This window comes from Adiantum capillus-veneris, chromosome 5 (genome assembly GCF_014529385.1).
Source record: "Adiantum capillus-veneris isolate H3 chromosome 5, ASM1452938v2, whole genome shotgun sequence".
NCBI lineage: Eukaryota > Viridiplantae > Streptophyta > Polypodiopsida > Polypodiales > Pteridaceae > Adiantum > Adiantum capillus-veneris.
The window spans coordinates 68,556,174-68,575,754 of NC_140935.1; the positions used below are offsets into that span (position 1 = coordinate 68,556,174).

The window sequence follows — 19,581 nt, forward strand, 5'->3', positions numbered from 1 at the left end:
AGATCGCCAATAGCGTTTGGAATCCTGGAAAGGACTCTTCGCCGGCCCACTGTGATGCGTGGGTCCTGCGATACTTGAACTTCATAAAGGTCTGCAACGCTTGCTTCTTTGGGCCGCACCGAAAGCGACACAAAGTCTTCTGTGGCTCCTTTGATGCTTCAACTTCGTCTATAGTCATGCGTCTACCTTCTTCAAGAATCTCGGAGGCTGAAAATTCCTGAAACCACTTCCAACACAAAAACATGAACATACCCACTCCATGTAAAGTGCCTGGAAAAATTATATTCCTTCGAATAAACTGTGCATGCAATGCAAATGAACAAAGTGACGGATTGCCAAACCGTCCGTCAAACATACGTAAACAATGGGGTCGAATCTCGACTTTCTGATCGAAATCAATCAACTGTGGCAAATCACAATGGAAATGCCTATGCTTGATGCTCAATCCTTCTTGTGCTCTTTCTGATACTGTGTCATGCCAAGGAAGAGACATGGAATGTGAACTCCTTGAATGCAAACATTTCATCTTTTCATGAATCATCCGCATCGTGCTTATCGTACAATATGACATACCTTTGTGGCGTACCTTTGAAAAGGGATCACATAAGGACGGTGACCAAAATACAGGAAACGATCACGAATGAAACACTCGAACAATGCTTGCTGACTAATTATTCGAACACATAATACTTCCTGTGAGGGTTCTTTGGACCTCGACTCGAGAGCCAAGATCGGTTCTTCGTGAATGATGGAATCTTCATGTGGGGGCTCTTTGGATCTCGACTCGAGAGCCAAGATTGGTTCTTTGTGATTGATCGAATCTGCAACGAGGCTAGCTGCACTAGAAAAAGTATCAACTAAACCATCATCCTTGTGAACAATCACATCGTGATCATACAAATCATCATGCTCGTGAGAAATCACATCTTGATCATGCAAATCATCATGCTCATCATCATCATGCAATTCATCATGCTTGTCATTATCATTCAAATCATCATGAAAATCTTCATGTGTGCCATGCTTTAGACAAGAAGAGACTGAGTGTCACGTGACACATCCAACCCTATGTGTCCGTGGACAAGCTACAGCACGACAAGGGTTCAATCAGTTCAGTTAGTCTAGATTTAGAAGTGATCTGGCACTTTTGTGAGTCTGTTCGTAGACCGTGCATGCCCAGTCACTTACTGTAGATGCATATCCTCTGGTTGCACACAGCATGATCATAAGCATTCCCATCAGAATCCTTCAGGGGAATTTTCCAGTGCATTTAGCCTACTTTACCTATTTTTGACATTTTTCACTTCATATTTTTAAGTGACTTTTGTTGGAAAGTAGGTAGGGCAAATTGAGTAAGTTTGTATATAAGCAAACCTAGACTAGTACTAATTGACAGAAGAGGCAGCAAGAGCTCCATCGCTCAACAGGCAACTTCTCACGCAAGAACCCTTGGTGGCGATTTTCCTCCAAGCAGAAGATCCACAGCCCTAGCGTTTTTCATCAAGTATCGCCCTCAAACTCAACAGTCATCGCCATAGCCAACAATCCCAGACCTAGCGTTTTTTATCCAAGCAGCATCGCCAAGTATCTGCAGCCCCTAGCATTTTTAAGTTCCCCAAATCGCCCTCCTTTGTGCTGGCGCTTTTCAGCAGACAAAAGGTAGCAAATATCAGCCTGCAAAGAGTAGCCCACATCACGTTTTCGGTAGCGGTGAATTTCAGCCAGTAGCGTTTTTGTTATAGCAGCAGATCAGCCGCAGATTTCAGCCAGCAGCGTTTTTGGACAGCAGTTCATAAGCGTCAGATTTCAGCCCTTAGGTCGGTCTCGCCATCTCCGTCGTCGTCATCTATCTAGCCTAGACTTGCATCAATCACATGCATTCTGTTTGTACCAGTTTCTACAATCAATAGTAGACCACTCTCGCCGACGAGAGTGGGGCCTTCGGAGGAGGGTTTTACAACGTCTCTGGTGTCGTATTTGTCTTCTCTCTCTATCTCTGAGTCTCATACACTTGCACGCACAGTGTCCATCCACTTGTTTGTGATCATTGCACTCTCTCATTAAGAACGGAAGGCTCTCCCTTTCATAAGAACAAAAAGGAACCTTGAGCACAGTTCGGAGCACTCATCTTGAGCAAAGTTCAAACATTCATTCCGCTGCACCTTACATTGGTATCAGAGCTTTGGCAGTGTTCTGTATCACTCAAGGAAAGAACCACAAGAATTCTTTTTTGCTTCTTGAGGTCGCACGAACCCAAGTTCGCTTGGGCGTCGATTCCTAATCGTGTTTTTGAAGAGTGACAGGAATCCCAAGAAAGAAGGGCTTGTCCAGCCACCCCTTGTGCCTCTTTTCACTCATTGAGAGCGGACCGTGCACTTAGCGGCCGGCCAATTGACGTGAGGTAGGAAAAAGCAACCTTGGTGTGAGCGCAAGGCCGCCAAGGGATGCACCAGCGGAAAAGAGTAGAACTTGGGTGAAGAGAAGATCCTTCGCGAACACAGATTGCAAGCAAAAGAAGACCCTCAAGAACCTCAAGACCTCAAGATCCTCAAGAACCCAAGAACCCAAGAACCACAAGAACCCAAGTTTCTCGTGAACTTAAGAACCCAAGATCAAAGTGCATGGTGATCACCCGAAGCGGAATGGATATTTTGCATACAGGTGATGAGCATGGGAGTGGCGAAGAAGAGTTTTCCCACCAGGAGTTTTTCCCGACCCTCCCCCTTCCCCATCTACGCCACGAGTTGTACCAAATCCTATGGAGGTGTTGGTCAAGTCGATTATGGAGATGATGGCACAACTAGAAAGAAAAGCAGAACGACAGGAAGCCAAGGACTGCGAGCGCGAAGAAAGAAACGAAAGAATTGCCATAGAACAAGAAGTGACTCGCATTGCTTTGGAACGTGAGCGCGACGAACGAAAAGAAAGAAAAGCACAAAGAAAGGAGGAAGCCGAAACTAGACGAGCGGCCTTGGAGGCCGATCGTGAGGTTCAAAGAGCGGCCTTGGAGGCCGAGCGTGAGGCTCACAGAGAACTCCGCACTCAAGAATTGGTACAACAAGTACTTGCCTCGAACTCCGAACCAGCCAAAGATCATGGGAGTTCCTCAAGTGGCGCAAGCCACGATGCGGATTCCAACAACCCAGTCACAGAGAAGTTGACTTTCAGTAAATATGATGGTAAGATGGATGCTACGGTTATTCATTATTGGTTGCATCAATTTAATGCTTATTTTGCGACAACTAAGAAGACTGGAAATAGCAAGGTCTTGACGGCAGCTATGTACCTTGCCGGTGATTCCATCAATTGGTACTACGAATGGCAAGAGGCACAGTTATCCGCGCACCTAGAGGAAGCCGACGAATTCACGTCCCTTTCCTTCAATTGGACTAATTTCCAAGACAAGCTCAAGGCGTGGTTTATGCCACCTCAGTACCTCGCACGATTGAAGGACGATTGGCGCGCTCTCAAGAAAAATGCTAATGGATTCTGATGGGAATTCCGATGATCATGTTGTGTGCAACCGGAGGATATGCATCTATGCTAAGTGATTGGGCATGCACGGTCTACGAATAGACTCACAAAAGTGCCAGATCACTGCTAATCTAACTTGACAGAACTGACTGAATCCTGCTGTGGTGTAGCTTGTCCACGGACACATAGGGTTGGGATGTGTCGCGTGACATCCCCTCCTTTTCAAAGTGAGGTACTGGTATCGAACTGTATGGCGTCGAGGGAGATCGCCAACAGCATCCGGAATCCTAGAAGGGACTCTTTGCCGGCCCACTCTGATGTGTGGGTCGTGCGATACTTGAACTTCATAAAGGTCTGCAACGCTTGCTTCTTTGGGCCGCGCCGAAGGCGACACCAAGTCTTCTGAATCTCCTTTCTTGCTTCAACTTCGTCTAGACACCTGCGTCTTTCGTCTTCAAGAATCTCCATGGTTGGAAATTCCTGAACATATCCATTCCATGTAAAGTGAAGGAATAAAATCTTGTCTTCTCTAAAGACTGTGTATGCAATGTATATGAGCAAAGAGACGGAGTGACAACCCGTTCATCAAACACACGCAAACAATGAGGTCGAATCTTTTCTGTTTGATCGAAATCAATCAACTGTGGAAAATCACAATGGAAATGCGCATGCTGGGTGCTCATACTATCATGTGCTCTTTCGGAACTGTGTCATGCCAAGGAAGAGACATGGAATGTGACTTCCTGACATAAAAACTTTTGAACTTTTCATGAACAATCCGCATATATTCGTGCTCATCCATGAGAGAAACGTGCTCAACATACAATATGGCATGCCTAGGAAAATGGATCACATAACAATGCTGACTAAAATACAGGCCTTCACGAATGAAACACTTGAACAATACGTGCGTAGCAATCATGCGAACACATAATACTTCCTGTGAGGGTTCTTTGGACCAAGGCTCGAGAGCCAAGATCGGTTCGTCCTGAATGATCGAATCGTTTTGTGGGGGTTCTTTGGACCTCGACTCGAAAGCCAAGATCGATTCTTCGTGAATGATCGAATCGTCCTGTGGGGGTTCTTTAGACCTCGACTCGAAAGCCAAGATCGATTCTTCGTGAATGATCGAATCGTCCTGTGGGGGTTCTTTAGACCTCGACTCGAAAGCCAAGATCGGATCTTCGTGATTGATCGAATCTACAACGAGGCTAGTTTCGCTAGGAAAAGCATCCACTAACACATCATCCTTGTGAACAATCACATCATCTTCATGCAACTCATCATGCTTGTGAGGAATCACATCTTGATCATGCAAATCATCATGCTTGTCATTGTCATCCAAATCATTATGCAAATCATTGGCATCCAAATCATCATGCTTATCATTGTGCTTCAAATCGTCACGCAAATCATTATCATTCAATTCATCATGCTTCTCATCATGCAATTCTTGTGTGTCATGCTGTGGAGAAGAAGAGACTGAGAGAGTCTCCTTTATCCGATTCTGTTGCATCTGTGCCTGAGCTTGAGAAAAGAGTCGCAATAACTCTTGCATTTGTGCTTTGTTCTCGCGATAAAATTCTGCTTCTATGGCTGCCCTTCTTTCTTGGTACTGACGCTCAATGGCTGCCATATCTTCTTCGTAGGCTTTTCTTTCTGCTTCTCTCTCTTGGTCCAACTCCTCCATAGGAGTTAGTGCAATCTTTGTCGTAGATGGAAAAGGGGGAGGGTCGGAGAAACCTCCTGGTGGGGAAAATTCTTCTTCGCCTCTCTCATGCTCATCACTTTTAAGCGAAGTATCCAATCCGGTTCGAGTGATGATCATTTTGCAATCGTGGGTTCTTGTGGGTTCTTGGGGTCTTGGGTTCTTAAGTTCACGAGGAACTTGGGTTCTTGAGGTCCTTGATTCGTGAGAATCTAGGGTTCTTGAGGTTCTTGAGTCTTGAGGGTCTGGGGTTCTAGGGGTTCTTGAGGTTTTCTTTCACTTGCAACTCGCGTTGGAGAAGGATCTTCTCTTCACCGGAGTTCTACCCTTTTCTGCGGCGCACCCCTGGGCGGCCTTGCGCTCACACCAAGGTTGCTTTTTCCCACCTCACGTCGATTGGCCGGCCGCTAAGTGCACGGTTCGCTCTCAATGAGTGAAAAGAGACACAAGGGGAGGCTGGACAAGTCCTTCTTTCTTGGGATTCCTGTCACTCTTCAACAAAACACGATTAGGAATCGCCACTCCCAAGTAAACTTGGGTTCGTGCGATCGCAACAAGCAAAAAAATTCTTGTGGGTCTTGTGGTTCTTTCCTTGAGTAATGCAGAACACTTCCAAAGCTCTGATATCAATGTTAGGTGCAGCGGAATGAATGTTGTATTTTCTCAAGATTAGTGATCTTTACTGCTCAAGGTTCCTTTTAGTTCTTAGGGAAAGAGAGAGCTTTCCATCTTGTAGAGTGCAGTGGTCACGAACAAAGTGAGTGGATATTATGTGTGCAAGTGAATGAGGCTGAGAGAAGGAGAGAGAAGAGATATTGTTGCTAATTGGACTATTTTCTTATTTTTAATGATTAATCTCTTTTTTAGGATATTTTATTGTGTGCACTAAGAATTGTTAAAAGATTGTAGCTACAGGAACTGCCATCAAGAACAGACAACTCTGATGTGTCATTTGATGGGTGACGGTAAACATCGCGAAGGAGTTTCCGTAAGTTCGGTGGAAAGGGCCGGGTTACTAGTGACCCTGATGCGTCACATGATGGGTGACGGGTGCATCAGTAAGGGGGCATTCCGTAGGCTAAGGAGGAAATCCGAACTGAGTAAGAAAATACGCGCAAGAACGCAAGCACAAGAATAAAGATGGCTTCAAGGAAGCTTATTACGAAAAGCAGGAACATTCGCGGGAGGGCAGATGCTTTCCCGCGAGGAGTCTTTGTCTGCATTGCATCTGTGCCGTGTCTTGCACCCGGGGACGCCTGGAATGTGTTCGTGTAGCATTGTTTTCACTAACTGAGTGAGTTTTTAAAGTTTGAACAGGTTCACACTTTATTTTATAAAGTGGCCGGTCACTTTTAAGTGACCAGCCCTTTTATTAATAAAATAAAGCAAGGCTCTTCTTAAAAATATGCCAGCGCTAAAAAGCTACGCAAGGCGGGGGGGGGGGGGGGGGCTGAATTTGCGATCTCTCTCTCTCCTCTCTCTAGGGGGCGCCGAGTTCTGCTTTTTCGGCTTCTATACCCGCCGGGTGCCAGGCCCTATAAAGTAACAGCCAGCACTCAGTTTCTGGACAAGCCGGAAGCAGCAGAAAGTGCAAGCGCTGGGATTCTGGAGTAGAGACTGGCGACGGAAACTGCAAGTGTTCGTGTGACGACTGAGTACGGAGGTCGCTTTTCCGAGCAAGGAGCGACAGGTATAAGGTGTTGATACGCATTGAGAATTGTTTCTTTGTGTGGTTTGTTTTGCAGGAATCTCCCGTCTTACGGGAAGGCCCTTCACGGGAAGTATGGCTTCACGCCTAAGTCCCTTACGGAAAAGTACGGCTTCGCGCCTAAGTCCCTTACGGGAAGGAACGGCCTTGTGCCCAAGCCCTTTACGAAAAAGCATGACCTTCGGGTCTAAGATTACAGAACGGAGGGGTTTCCTCGGGTTCTCGTGCTTGTATAAGAATTCTCCCTGAATAAAAGAATACTCTTAACGGGGGGGGACCAGCCCATCTTCTGGTCCCCAATACTGTGTCAATCTTCTCCCTTCTCTCATGTCTGCAAAGTATTATAATTTTCAGATTTCTAAGTGCTCGTATACGCTCCTGTTTTGTGACAGTGGTATCAGAGCTCGGAATCCTCTCTTTCTCTGCAAAGAAGGACGATTCCGGGAAGAATGGGAAGAACCATGTCGGGCCAAGGGAGAAGCGTTGAAGAGGAGCTTCAACAAGTGCAAGCTCATCTTGCGGATTTGCAACAAATCTTACTGTTGCTAGACGTCCAAAAGCTCTTGGGCGGAATGAAGAAAACGAATGGAACTGATGCAGCCAAGCATCCAGACAACGCTGTTGGCGTGAGACCACAGGAGGAAAGAGAAGAAGGACGTGCCGAGGTGCACAAAGGATCTTCAGATCGGAATGAACGGCCTACTTCAAGGAAAGGCCAGGAAAAAGCGCTCTCTCTGCTAGACGAGAGCAAGGACATCTCTATCTCATCTCCATCTTACTCTCCTGATTATACTTCTACTTCTCGATCATCTCGTCAGAAGAAGGAAGCCGCTACTACTGCCACTACCCTACATCAACCTAAAGATAAGCCTCAATTCAAGAAGCATGGTCTCAAGTCTCAACATCGCATGAGAGTCTTCAAATCGGGCGACAAGGACATCAAATTCGAAACCTACAATGGACGAAGAGACATCTCCAAAGCACTGTCCTTCATCAGACAGTTTGAAGTCGCCTTTACCAATGGGCACTTCACAGAAAGATCCAAATTACGCCATGTGGGGATGCATCTCAAGGAAACGGCAAGTAATTGGTGGTTAGCCAAGATTCTGGAAGGTTCACAGGCCAGAACTTGGGAGAGCTTCAAATCTGAATTTTATGAACAATTTCTTCCACCTGACTTCGAGCAGAACATACGGAAGGAATGGGACTGGCTTGCCCAGAAGGAACATGAAAGAGTAACGACCTATGTGGACAAGTATTGGTCGGTTCTTCTTAAGGTCACTCCCTTCATGAAGATTGCCGACGAGGAAAAGAAACGAAAGTTCGAAGCGGGTCTCCAACCGCAGCTTCGAAAGGGTATGAAAGTGTATCCGCATGACACTCTTCAGAGGATGATGGAGTCAGCAATCATTGCTGAGGATTTGCACTCAACTGGGACGCCCAGAAAAATGGAGCATAGCACTTACCGTGCAAGACAAAGAGGGGTCTACGATGACCAAGGGGGCCAAGAAAGAAAATGTCCTCCATCTAGGGACGATGATCATTCTAAGAAGCCAGAGGGCACTGGCAAGCGAACTAAGTACCTTTCTCTTACTCAACTTCAAACTTTCAGAGAGGAAGGAAGATGCTTCTACTGTGGCGAGAAAGGACATATGAAATCGGATTGCCCGCTAAAGCAACAATGGCAAGAACAAGCCTCTACGAGGCAAGAGAAAGCAAGGAAGGAACCCGCACCGCCAAGCTCGAACTCAATCCCAGATGTTCAAGGAAACACAGAAATGGAGAAAGGGAAGCGTCAACTTCTGAAGGGCTGGGGGTCTTTGAACAACCAGCGAGTACTGACTCTTTATGATCCAGGATCCACGGATAACTTCATCTCCCTGGATACTGCAGAACGTATGTGCCTCACACCGGCTCAGCTTGGCACACCGGTTACATCCGGATCGGCATTCGAGGGGTTGACAACCAATGCAACTCCCATGCAAGGACAGCTCAATCTTCGGATTGGTGAGTACAAGGATCGCGAATCATTTTTGATGGCACCTATCGAGGGATGTGATATCATCTTGGGTATGCCATGGCACTTCCACATGACACCTATTCCCGATTATGTGGAAAAGACCCTCACTTTTGATCATGGGGGTAAGAAAATAAAGGTTCATGCTGATGCAGGAGATTGGCAGTTCCCAATTGTAAGCCATATCTCCATTAAGAAAGAAATGAAGAAGTGTGTTTCTGCTTACTTGATTTTTGCACGTGAGAAGGATAAAACTAGTAGGGACTCTCTCTCTAGTCTGGAAAATAAGCGTCTTCAATTTATTGGAAAGTACAAAGATTGTTTCACGGAAACACTTCCTGATGAACTCCCTCCGGTACGCCCGGAAGATCACCGCATGGATCTCATACCGGGTAGCTCGCCTCCCAATCAACCCCCTTATCGGGTGAGTCTTGCTCAGCAAGAGAAAATTTTGAAGCAAGTCAACGAGCTTCTAGAGAAAGGGTTAGTACGGCCAAGTGCTTCACCCTACTGCTCTCCAGTTCTACTGGTGCAGAAAAAAGATGGCACGTTTCGGATGTGCATAGACTATAGGTCTTTAAACAAGATCACGATCAAGAATCGCTTTCCGATCCCTCGGATTGATGATATACTTGATAAGTTGCAGGGTGCAAGTGTCTTTAGTCGCATAGACTTAAAGAGTGGGTATCATCAGATACGGATCGCACCTGAGGATGTCCATAAGACTGCTTTCCGCACAACCTTTGGACTATATGAATTTTTGGTAATGCCTTTTGGCTTGACCAATGCTCCTGCGATGTTCAATCGCATGGACCGCATTTTTAGCCCATATCGAGCTTTTACGGGAGTATTCTTTGACGACATACTCATCTTCTCTAAGTCAGAAGAGGAACATCGGAAGCACTTGGACTTAGGGTTTCAAGAATTGCGAAAGCATGAGTTGCATGTGAATGCAAAGAAGAGCGAGTTCTTCCTCTCAGAGATACACTATCTCGGCCATATAGTCTCTCACAATCAAGTGAGTATGGATCCTGCCAAGATCCAAGTGGTAGAAGATTGGCCTATTCCCACTACGGTACATGATGTACGTAGCTTTCTGGGATTATCGAAGGTTTGTCCGAGGATTTGCTCATGTAGCAGGACCACTTCATGATTTGACAAAGAAGAAGATTCCTTTCAGATGGGGATCGAGACAACAAGGAGCTTTTGATCGGCTCAAGTACTTGCTAAGCCATGGACCTATTTTGATAGTGCCTGACTTAAGGAAACCATTTGAGGTTCACTGCGATGCTTCAGGCGATTGCATCGGAGCAGTGTTAAACCAAGAAGGCCATGCAGTGGCTTACGAAAGCAGACGGCTTAAGGATGCAGAGTTGCATGCATCAATCTACGAAAAGGAACTCACGGCTGTGATTCACGCCTTATCCAACTGGAAGCACTATCTTCTAGGAGCGGATTTTGTGATCAAGACTGATCACTAGAGTTTGCGGTATTTTCTTACGCAAAGGAAACTATCTGAGTCTATGTTTCACTTCCAGATCCTTCACATGGCTAGGAGTATGAATGTGGTCGCGGACGCATTGTCTAGGCGGCCAAGGGTGAACGCTATCACTTCGGTGTATCACCAAGAATTAGAAGAACTACCGGATTTGTATCCGAATGACCCAGACTTCTCCACCATTTGGGGAAAGCTACATCGTGGAGAGAATGAGTTTCCCTATTCCATTCGGGACGGGTCTCTCTACCACCATTAGGCCATATGTGTGGCGGAACCATTAAGAAAGAAGATCATGGATGAAGCACACACTTCGCCTTATGCGGGTCATCGGGGTATTCTCCCTACGACCTTAGCAATGGAAAGATATTTCTTTTGGCCTAGCCTTAAAGCAGACATTGATAAGTATGTCAGGGAATGCTTGGTTTGCCAAAAAGTGAAGTATGATCGGCATAAGACGCCTGGGTTGCTACAACCTTTGCCTGTGCCTAATGAACCTTGGGAAAGTATTGCCATGGACTTCATCATGGACCTCCCTAGAACTCAGACTGGAAATGACGCGATCTGGACCATTGTGGACAGGTTTAGCAAGCAAGCATACTTTATACCAGTCAAGAAAACGATCAAAGCAGATCATATGGCTAGGGTCTTTCTAGCACAGATCTTTAAGCATCATGGAATGCCTAAGTCTATTGTGAGTGATCGAGATCCTCGCATGACAGGAAATTTTTGGCATGCCTTGATGGAAAATCTTGGTACGAAGCTGAATTTTTCATCTGCCTACCATCCTCAAACGGACGGGCAAAGTGAGATAGCCAATTCCACAGTATTGGATATGTTAAAAGCTTATGTGTCAGACCGGCAATCTGACTGGGAGAAATATTTGCCTCTTGTCGAGTATGCGTATAACAATACCATACACTCATCGACGGGGAAAGCACCTTTTGAGATTCTCTATGGTAAGCCTTTGCTTCCACCGATCCTTTTAACTAAGGATAAGATCTTTGCAGCAGATGAATTTGTCCGGGATTTGGACACAGCCTACGGGCAAGTTAGGAGAGCTATTCTACGCTCTCAGGAAAAGCATAAGAAAGCTGCAGACAAGCACAGGAGGAATCTCGACTTAACAGTCGGACAGTTAGTCTTACTTAAGTTTGAGAAGGCAAGACTTAAGAAACAAGCGTCTCATAAGGGGAAGGTGGTAAAACTTTCTACCCGTTATTATGGGCCGTTTAAGATCACTGAGCGAGTAAATGATGTCACCTTCCGATTAGAGCTACCGCCTAATTGGAAGATCCATAATGCTTTCCATGTCAGTTTACTCCGGCCGTATGTGGGACCGCCTCCGAGCCAGCCTAGTGCTGAGGAACCTCCTGAGGTTGAGGAAACAGAAGAAATACTCCAACCGGAGCAGATAGCAAGTCATCAAGAGCGGCCTCTCAAATCCGGAAAGATAACACGGAAGTATTTGGTTAAGTTTAAGAACTATTCGAATCTAGATGCTCAGTGGATGACGCAGGAGGAATTAGCAGCTTATCTCGAGATACTGGAGGTATATGTCCAGCACTACAGTTGAGGTCAACTGTTTAGAAGCCAGAGGGATGTTGCTAATTGGACTATTTTCTTATTTTTAATGATTAATCTCTTTTTTAGGATATTTTATTGTGTGCACTAAGAACTGTTAAAAGATTGTAGCTACAGGAACTGCCATCAAGAACGGACAACTCTGATGTGTCATTTGATGGGTAAACATCGCGAAGGAGTTTCCGTAAGTTCGGTGGAAAGGGCCGGGTTAAGAGTGCCCCTGATGTGTCACATGATGGGTGACGGGTGCATCAGTAAGGGGACATTCCGTAGGCTAAGGAGGAAATCCGAACTGAGTAAGAAAATACGAGTAAGAACGCAAGCACAAGAATAAAGATGGGTTCAAGGAAGCTTATTACGAAAAGCAAGAACATTCACGGGAGGACAGATGCTTTCCCGCGAGGAGTCTGTGTCTGCATTGCATCTGTGCCGTGTCCTGCACCCGGGGACGCCTGGAATGTGTTCGTGTAGCATTGTTTTCACTAACTGAGTGAGTTTTTAAAGTTTGAACAGGTTCACACTTTATTTTATAAAGTGGCCGGTCACTTTTAAGTGACCAGCCCTTTTATTAATAAAATAAAGCAAGGCTCTTCTTAAAAATATGCCAGCGCTAAAAAGCTACTCAAGGGGGGGGGACTGAATTTGCGATCTCTCTCTCTCCTCTCTCTAGGGGGCGCCCAGTTCTGCTTTTTCGGCTTCTATTCCCGCCGGGTGCCAGGCCCTATAAAGTAACAGCCAGCGCTCAGTTTCTGGACAAGCCAGAAGCAGCAGAAAGTGCAAGCGCTGGGATTCTGGAGCAGAGACTGGCGACGGAAACTGCAAGTGTTCGTGTGACGACTAAGTACGGAGGTCGCTTTTCCGAGCAAGGAGCGACAGGTATAAGGTGTTGATACGCATTGAGAATTGTTGCTTTGTGTGGTTTGTTTTGCAGGAATCTCCCGTCTTACGAGAAGGCCCTTTACGGGAAGTATGGCTTCACGCCTAAGTCCCTTACGGGAAGGAACAGCCTTGTGCCAAAGCCCTTTACGGGAAAGCACGACCTTCGGGTCTAAGATTACAAAACGGAGGGATTTCCTCGGGTTCTCGTGCTTGTATAAGAATTCTCCCTGAATAAAAGAATACTCTTAACGGGGGGGGGACCAGCCCATCTTCTAGTCCCCAATACTGCATCGATCTTCTCCCTTCTCTCATGTCTGCAAAGTATTATAATTTTCAGATTTCTAACTACTCGTGTACGCTTCCGTTTTGTGATAGATACGACACCCGAGAGGTTGTAAAACCCTCCTCCGAAGGCCCCACTCTCGTCGGTGAGAGTGGTCTACTTTGATTGCACAAAGGTGTACAATGCGTATGCAATGGACTGATGCAACTTGGTCTATGCTGATGACGACGACGACGATGGCTGAAATCTGAGATCTTCTAATCGCTGAATTTCGGGACTGTTTCGGTGGCTGAAAATGACTGTTTTGGCTGCGTTTTCTTGGCTGAAAAAAGAGGTTTCTTAGGGCTGAAAACTGATGGTCTTTACGGGCTGAATCTGCTACACTTTAGGTGAATAATGCCGGTCTTAATTTGCTGCTGAAATCAAATAACGCCAGGGGCTGAAATTGGTCCTTTTGTCGCCCGGGTTCTGCAAATGCAAAAACGCTAGGCTGATCTGCTGTGTCGTGATGACACCGGGGCTGATCTGCTGTGCACAAATCGCCAAGGCTGATCTGATGCAAAAACGCTAGGTCTTCTGTGGAGAAAACGCCAGAGTAGTCACGGGGGTTGGTCTTGCTTAGAGGTTGCCCGTTGAGCAAGGGTGCTCCTGCTGCCTCTTCTGCCTGAAAGTGCTAGCTTGGGTTTGCTTATATATTAACTTAGCAAAATTGCCCTACCTACTTTTGTAGGAAAGTCACTTAAAAATAATAAGTGAAAATCCCAATAAATAGGAAAATAGGCTAAATGCACTCGAAAATTCCCCTAACTGATGCTAATGGATTCTGATGGGAATTCCGATGATCATGTTGTGTGCAACCGGAGGATATGCATCTATGCTAAGTGACTGGGCATGCACGGTCTACGAATAGACTCACAAAAGTGCCAGATCACTGCTAATCTAACTTGACGGAACTGACTGAATTCTGCTGTGGTGTAGCTTGTCCACGGACACATAGGGTTGGGATGTGTCACCTGACATCCCCTCCTTTTCAAAGTGAGGTACTGGTACCGAACTATATGGCGTCGAGGGAGATCGCCAACAGCATCCGGAATCCTGGAAGGGACTCTTCGCCGGCCCACTCTGATGTGTGGGTCGTGCGGTACTTGAACTTCATAAAGATCTGCAACGCTTGCTTCTTTGGGCCGCGCCGAAGGCGACACCAAGTCTTCTGAATCTCCTTTCCTGCTTCAACTTCGTCTAGAGACCTGCGTCTTTTGTCTTCAAGAATCTCCATGGTTGAAAATTCCTGAAACCATCTCCAACACAAAACCATGAACATATCCATTCCATGTAAAGTGAAGGAATAAAATCTTGTCTTCTCTAAAGACTGTGTATGCAATGTATATGAACAAAGAGACGGAGTGACAACCCGTTCATCAAACACATGCAAACAATGAGGTCGAATCTTTTCTGTTTGATCGAAATCAATCAAATGTGGCAAATCACAATGGAAATGCGCATGCTGGGTGCTCATACTATCATGTGCTCTTTCGGAACTGTGTCATGCCAAGGAAGAGACATGGAATGTGACTTCCTGACATAAAAACTTTTCAACTTTTCATGAACAATCCGCATATATTCGTGCTCATCCATGAGAGAAACGTGCTCAACATACAATATGGCATGCCTAGGAAAAGGGATCACATAACGATGCTGACTAAAATACAGGCCTTCACGAATGAAACACTCGAACAATACGTGCGTAGCAATCATGCGAACACATAATACTTCCTGTGAGGGTTCTTTGGACCAAGGCTCGAGACCCAAGATCGGTTCGTCCTGAATGATCGAATCGTTCTGTGGGGGTTCTTTGGACCTCGACTCGAAAGCCAAGATCGATTCTTCGTGAATGATCGAATCGTCCTGTGGGGGTTCTTTAGACCTCGACTCGAAAGCCAAGATCGGATCTTCGTGATTGATCGAATCTACAACGAGGCTAGTTTCACTAGGAAAAGCATCCACTAACACATCATCCTTGTGAACAAGCACATCATCTTCATGCAACTCATCATGCTTGTGAGGAATCACATCTTGATCATGCAAATCATCATGCTTGTCATTGTCATCCAAATCATTATGCAAATCATTGGCATCCAAATCATCATGCTTATCATTGTGCTTCAAATCATCATGCAAATCATTATCATTCAATTCATCATGCGTCTCATCATGCGTCTCATCATGCAATTCCTGTGTGTCATGCTGTGGAGAAGAAGAGACTGAGAGAGTCTCCTTTATCCGATTCTGTTGCATCTGTGCCTGAGCTTGAGAAAAGAGTCGCAATAACTCTTGCATTTGTGCTTTGTTCTCGCGATAAAATTCTGCTTCTATGGCTGCCCTTCTTTCTTGGTACTGACGCTCGATGGCTGCCATATCTTCTTCGTAGGCTTTTCTTTCTGCTTCTCTTTCTTGGTCCAACTCCTCCATAGGAGTTAGTGCAATCTTTGTCGTAGATGGAAAAGGGGGAGGGTCGGAAAAACCTCCTGGTGGGGAAAATTCTTCTTCGCCTCTCTCATGCTCATCACTTTTAAGCGAAGTATCCAATCCGGTTCGAGTGATGATCATTTTGCAATCGTGGGTTCTTGTGGGTTCTTGGGGTCTTGGGTTCTTAAGTTCACGAGGAACTTGGGTTCTTGAGGTCCTTGATTCGTGAGAATCTAGGGTTCTTGAGGTTCTTGAGTCTTGAGGGTTTGGGGTTCTTGAGGTTTTCTTTCGCTTGCAACTCGCGTTGGAGAAGGATCTTCTCTTCACCCGAGTTCTACCCTTTTCTGCGGCGCACCCCTTGGCGGCCTTGCGCTCACAACAAGGTTGCTTTTTCCCACCTCACGTCGATTGGCCGGCCGCTAAGTGCACGGTTCGCTCTCAATGAGTGAAAAGAGACACAAGGGGAGGCTGGACAAGTCCTTCTTTCTCGAGATTCCTGTCACTCTTCAACAAAACACGATTAGGAATCGCCACGCCCAAGTAAACTTGGGTTCGTGCGATCGCAACAAGGAAAAAAATTCTTGTGGGTCTTGTGGTTCTTTCCTTGAGTAATGCAAAACACCTCCAAAGTTCTGATACCAATGTTAGGTGCAGCGGAATGAATGTTGTATTTTCTCAAGATTAGTGATCTTTACTACTCAAGGCTCCTTTTAGTTCTTAGGGAAAGAGAGAGCTTTCCGTCTTGTAGAGTGCTGTGGTCACGAAAAAAGTGAGTGGATATTGTGTGTGCAAGTGAATGAGACTGAGAGAAGGAGAGAGAAGAGATATGACACCCGAGAGGTTGTAAAACCCTCCTCCGAAGGCCCCACTCTCGTCGGCGAGAGTGGTCTACTTTGATTGCACAAAGGTGTACAATGCGTATGCAATGGACTGATGCAACTTGGTCTATGCTGATGACGACGACGACGACGATGATGGCTGAAATCTGAGATCTTCTAATCGCTGAATTTCGGGACTGTTTCGGTGGCTGAAAATGACTGTTTTGGCTGCGTTTTCTTGGCTGAAAAATGAGGTTTCTTAGGGCTGAAAACTGATGGTCTTTACGGGCTGAATCTGCTACACTTTAGGTGAATAATGCCGGTCTTAATTTGCTGCTGAAATCCAAAAACGCCAAGGGCTGAAATTGGTCCTTCTGTCGCCGGGATTCTGCAAATGCAAAAACGCTAGGCTGATCTGCTGTGTTGTGATGACGCCGGGGCTGATCTGCTGTGCACAAATCGCCAAGGCTGATCTGATGCAAAAACGCTAGGTCTTCTGTGGAGAAAATGCCAGAGTAGTCGTGGAGGTTGGTCTTGCTGAGAAGTTGCCTGTTGAGCAAGGTGCTCCTGCTGCCTCTTCTGCCAGAAAGTGCTAACTTGGGTTTGCTTATATATTAACTTAGCAAAATTGCCCTACCTACTTTTGTAGAAAAGTCACTTAAAAATAATAAGTGAAAATCCCAATAAATAGGAAAATAGGCTAAATGCACTGGAAAATTCCCCTAACTGATGCTAATGGATTCTGATGGGAATTCCGATGATCATGTTGTGTGCAACCGGAGGATATACATCTATGCTAAGTGACTTGGCATGCACGGTCTACGAATAGACTCACAAAAGTGCCAGATCATTGCTAATCTAACTTGACGGAACTGACTGAATCTTGCTGTGGTGTAGCTTGTCCATAGACACATAGGGTTGGGATGTGTCACATGACACCTAGACTAGCACTAATTGGTACAAGAGGCAGCAAGAGCTCCATCTCTCCACATGCAACTTCTCATGCAGGAACCCTTGGTGGCGATTTCCCTCCAAGCAGAAGATCCTTAGCCCTAGCGTTTTTCATCAAGTATCGCCCTCAAACTCAGCAGTCATCGCCGTAGCCAACAGTCCCAGACCTAGCGTTTTGATCCGAGCAGCATCGCCAAGTATCTGCAGCCCCTAGCGTTTCCAAGTTCCCCAAATCGCCCTCCTTTGTGCTGGCGTTTTTCAGCAGGCAAAAGGTAGCAGATTTCAGCCTTGGTCACCTTAAAGAATAGCAGTTTTCAGCCCGCAAAGAGTAGCCCACATCAGCGTTTTCGGTGGTGGTGAATTTCAGCCAGTAGCGGTTTTGTTACAGCAACAGATCAGCCGCAGATTTCAGCCAGCAGCATTTTTGGACAGCAGTTCATAAGCGTTAGATTTCAGCCCTTAGGTCGGTCTCGCCATCTCCATCGTCGTCATCAATCTAGCCTAGACTTGCATCAGTCACATGCAATTCAGTTTGTACTAGTTTTTGCAATCAATAGTAGACCACTCTCGCCGACGAGAGTGGGGCCTTCGGAGGAGGGTTTTACAACGTCTTTGGTGTCGTATTTCTCTTCCGTCTCTATCTCTCAATCTTATATACTTGCACGCACAGTGTCCATTCACTTGTTTGTGATCATTGCACTCTCTCATTAAGAACGGATGGCTCTCCCTTGCATAAGAACAAAAAGAAACCTTGAGCACAGTTCGGAGCACTCATCTTGAGCATAGTTCAAACATTCATTCCGCTGCACCTTACACTGAGAGAGTCTCCTTCTCTTGATTCTGTTCAAACCGCACCTGCACAATTGAAAAGAGTCGCAAGAAGTGTTTCATGTATTTGTCGCTCTTCTCTTTTCTTGCTTTGTTCTCACGATCAAATTCTGCTTCTCTTGCGTTGTTCTCGCAATCAAATTTGGCTTGTCTTTCTTTGGCTTCCAAACGTGCTTGCTCGTACTTACGCTCGATGGCTGCCAATATTTCTTCGCATTCACGTGCTATGGCTGCCGTTCGTTCTTCGTATTTACGTTCTATGGCTGTCATTCTTTTGTTGCTTTCTAGCTTACTGTCCATCATCGTCTTGTCGGAAGCCTCCATAGGAGTTAGTGCAATCCTTGGCGTTGTCATGCATTTTTTGGGTGGAAATGAAGTTGCTAATCCATGCTAAAAAGCTTGCTCACTAGTCCCGAGTACATAGATGTACATAATGCTTTGAGTTTTCGGAGTGCTCTTGTAGAATTTATGTATAAAGGCTTGGTTCTGCCTTGTCATTTGCAAGAGTTTCGGGTTAGTCGAACTTCTAAAAGGTGGTTTTTAATAAGTGCTTTCAGTCGTGCTTGATAGCCAGTGAATCTGACTCATACATCATGAGTTACATGCATTGGAGGTGGGTGGTACCCTACTTAGAAAGTGGATGCGGATGCATGCGAGGAAAGGCAAGTGGGCTGATTTGATGGATTTAACTAGAAAAAGTGTGGCCGAGAATCTCTGGAAATAGCCGAAGTGATAAGCTCCGAGCCGGGCTTTACAACGTTGCATTCGGTGCTCGGAGTTACCCGCCACACCTCCGCCAAGATTGCTCGGTGTGAGGAGCAAACAGGAAATTTACTGGCTCAATTGGGGAGGTGGGAGGATGGTGCCAAGTGGCAATGGAATAACCCCACATGGGGGGGGAGCAAATGAAAATTGGAGGGTATAAGGGGGGGGGAGTGGGTACCCCCTAAGAGCGTATCAAAGGAGTTAATGGAGCTTCTTGGCCTTGCTTGTGAGGGCTCGTGGACTTTGGGGAGAGGAGGGGGGCGCCCAATTTGTGTTCCCACTGCCTGGACAGGCGCCCTGCCCATTTTTTGATCCCCAGACACTGTCCCCCCCCCCCGCCCCCACTTGCCTTGGTCAAAAAGTGGCCGACAACCCAATTTTTAACCCAAAAAAAGCTCAAAATGGACCAATAAAAAGGTGCTCAAAGGGGGAAATGAAGTCGGCTAAGAGGGGAGAGAAAATCCCTTGGGATAAGAGCCAAAAAAATCCCCCTTTAATAGTTGCATTTCTCTGCACACCTGCAGACACTTTCCAGAGACCTCCTTTTTGGAGCTTTTTCAAAACCCCCGAACTTCAAATGCTTGTAATTTGCTCATTCCTTATCG

At 46.0% G+C, this 19,581-nt stretch overlaps 1 long non-coding RNA gene across 1 annotated transcript in view; it reads left to right on the forward strand.

Moving 5' to 3' along the window:
- The window catches only part of LOC147457486 (uncharacterized), a 72,033-nt gene that overhangs the window by 21,040 nt on the left and 31,412 nt on the right, over positions 1 to 19,581 (forward strand). The window lies entirely within an intron of this gene.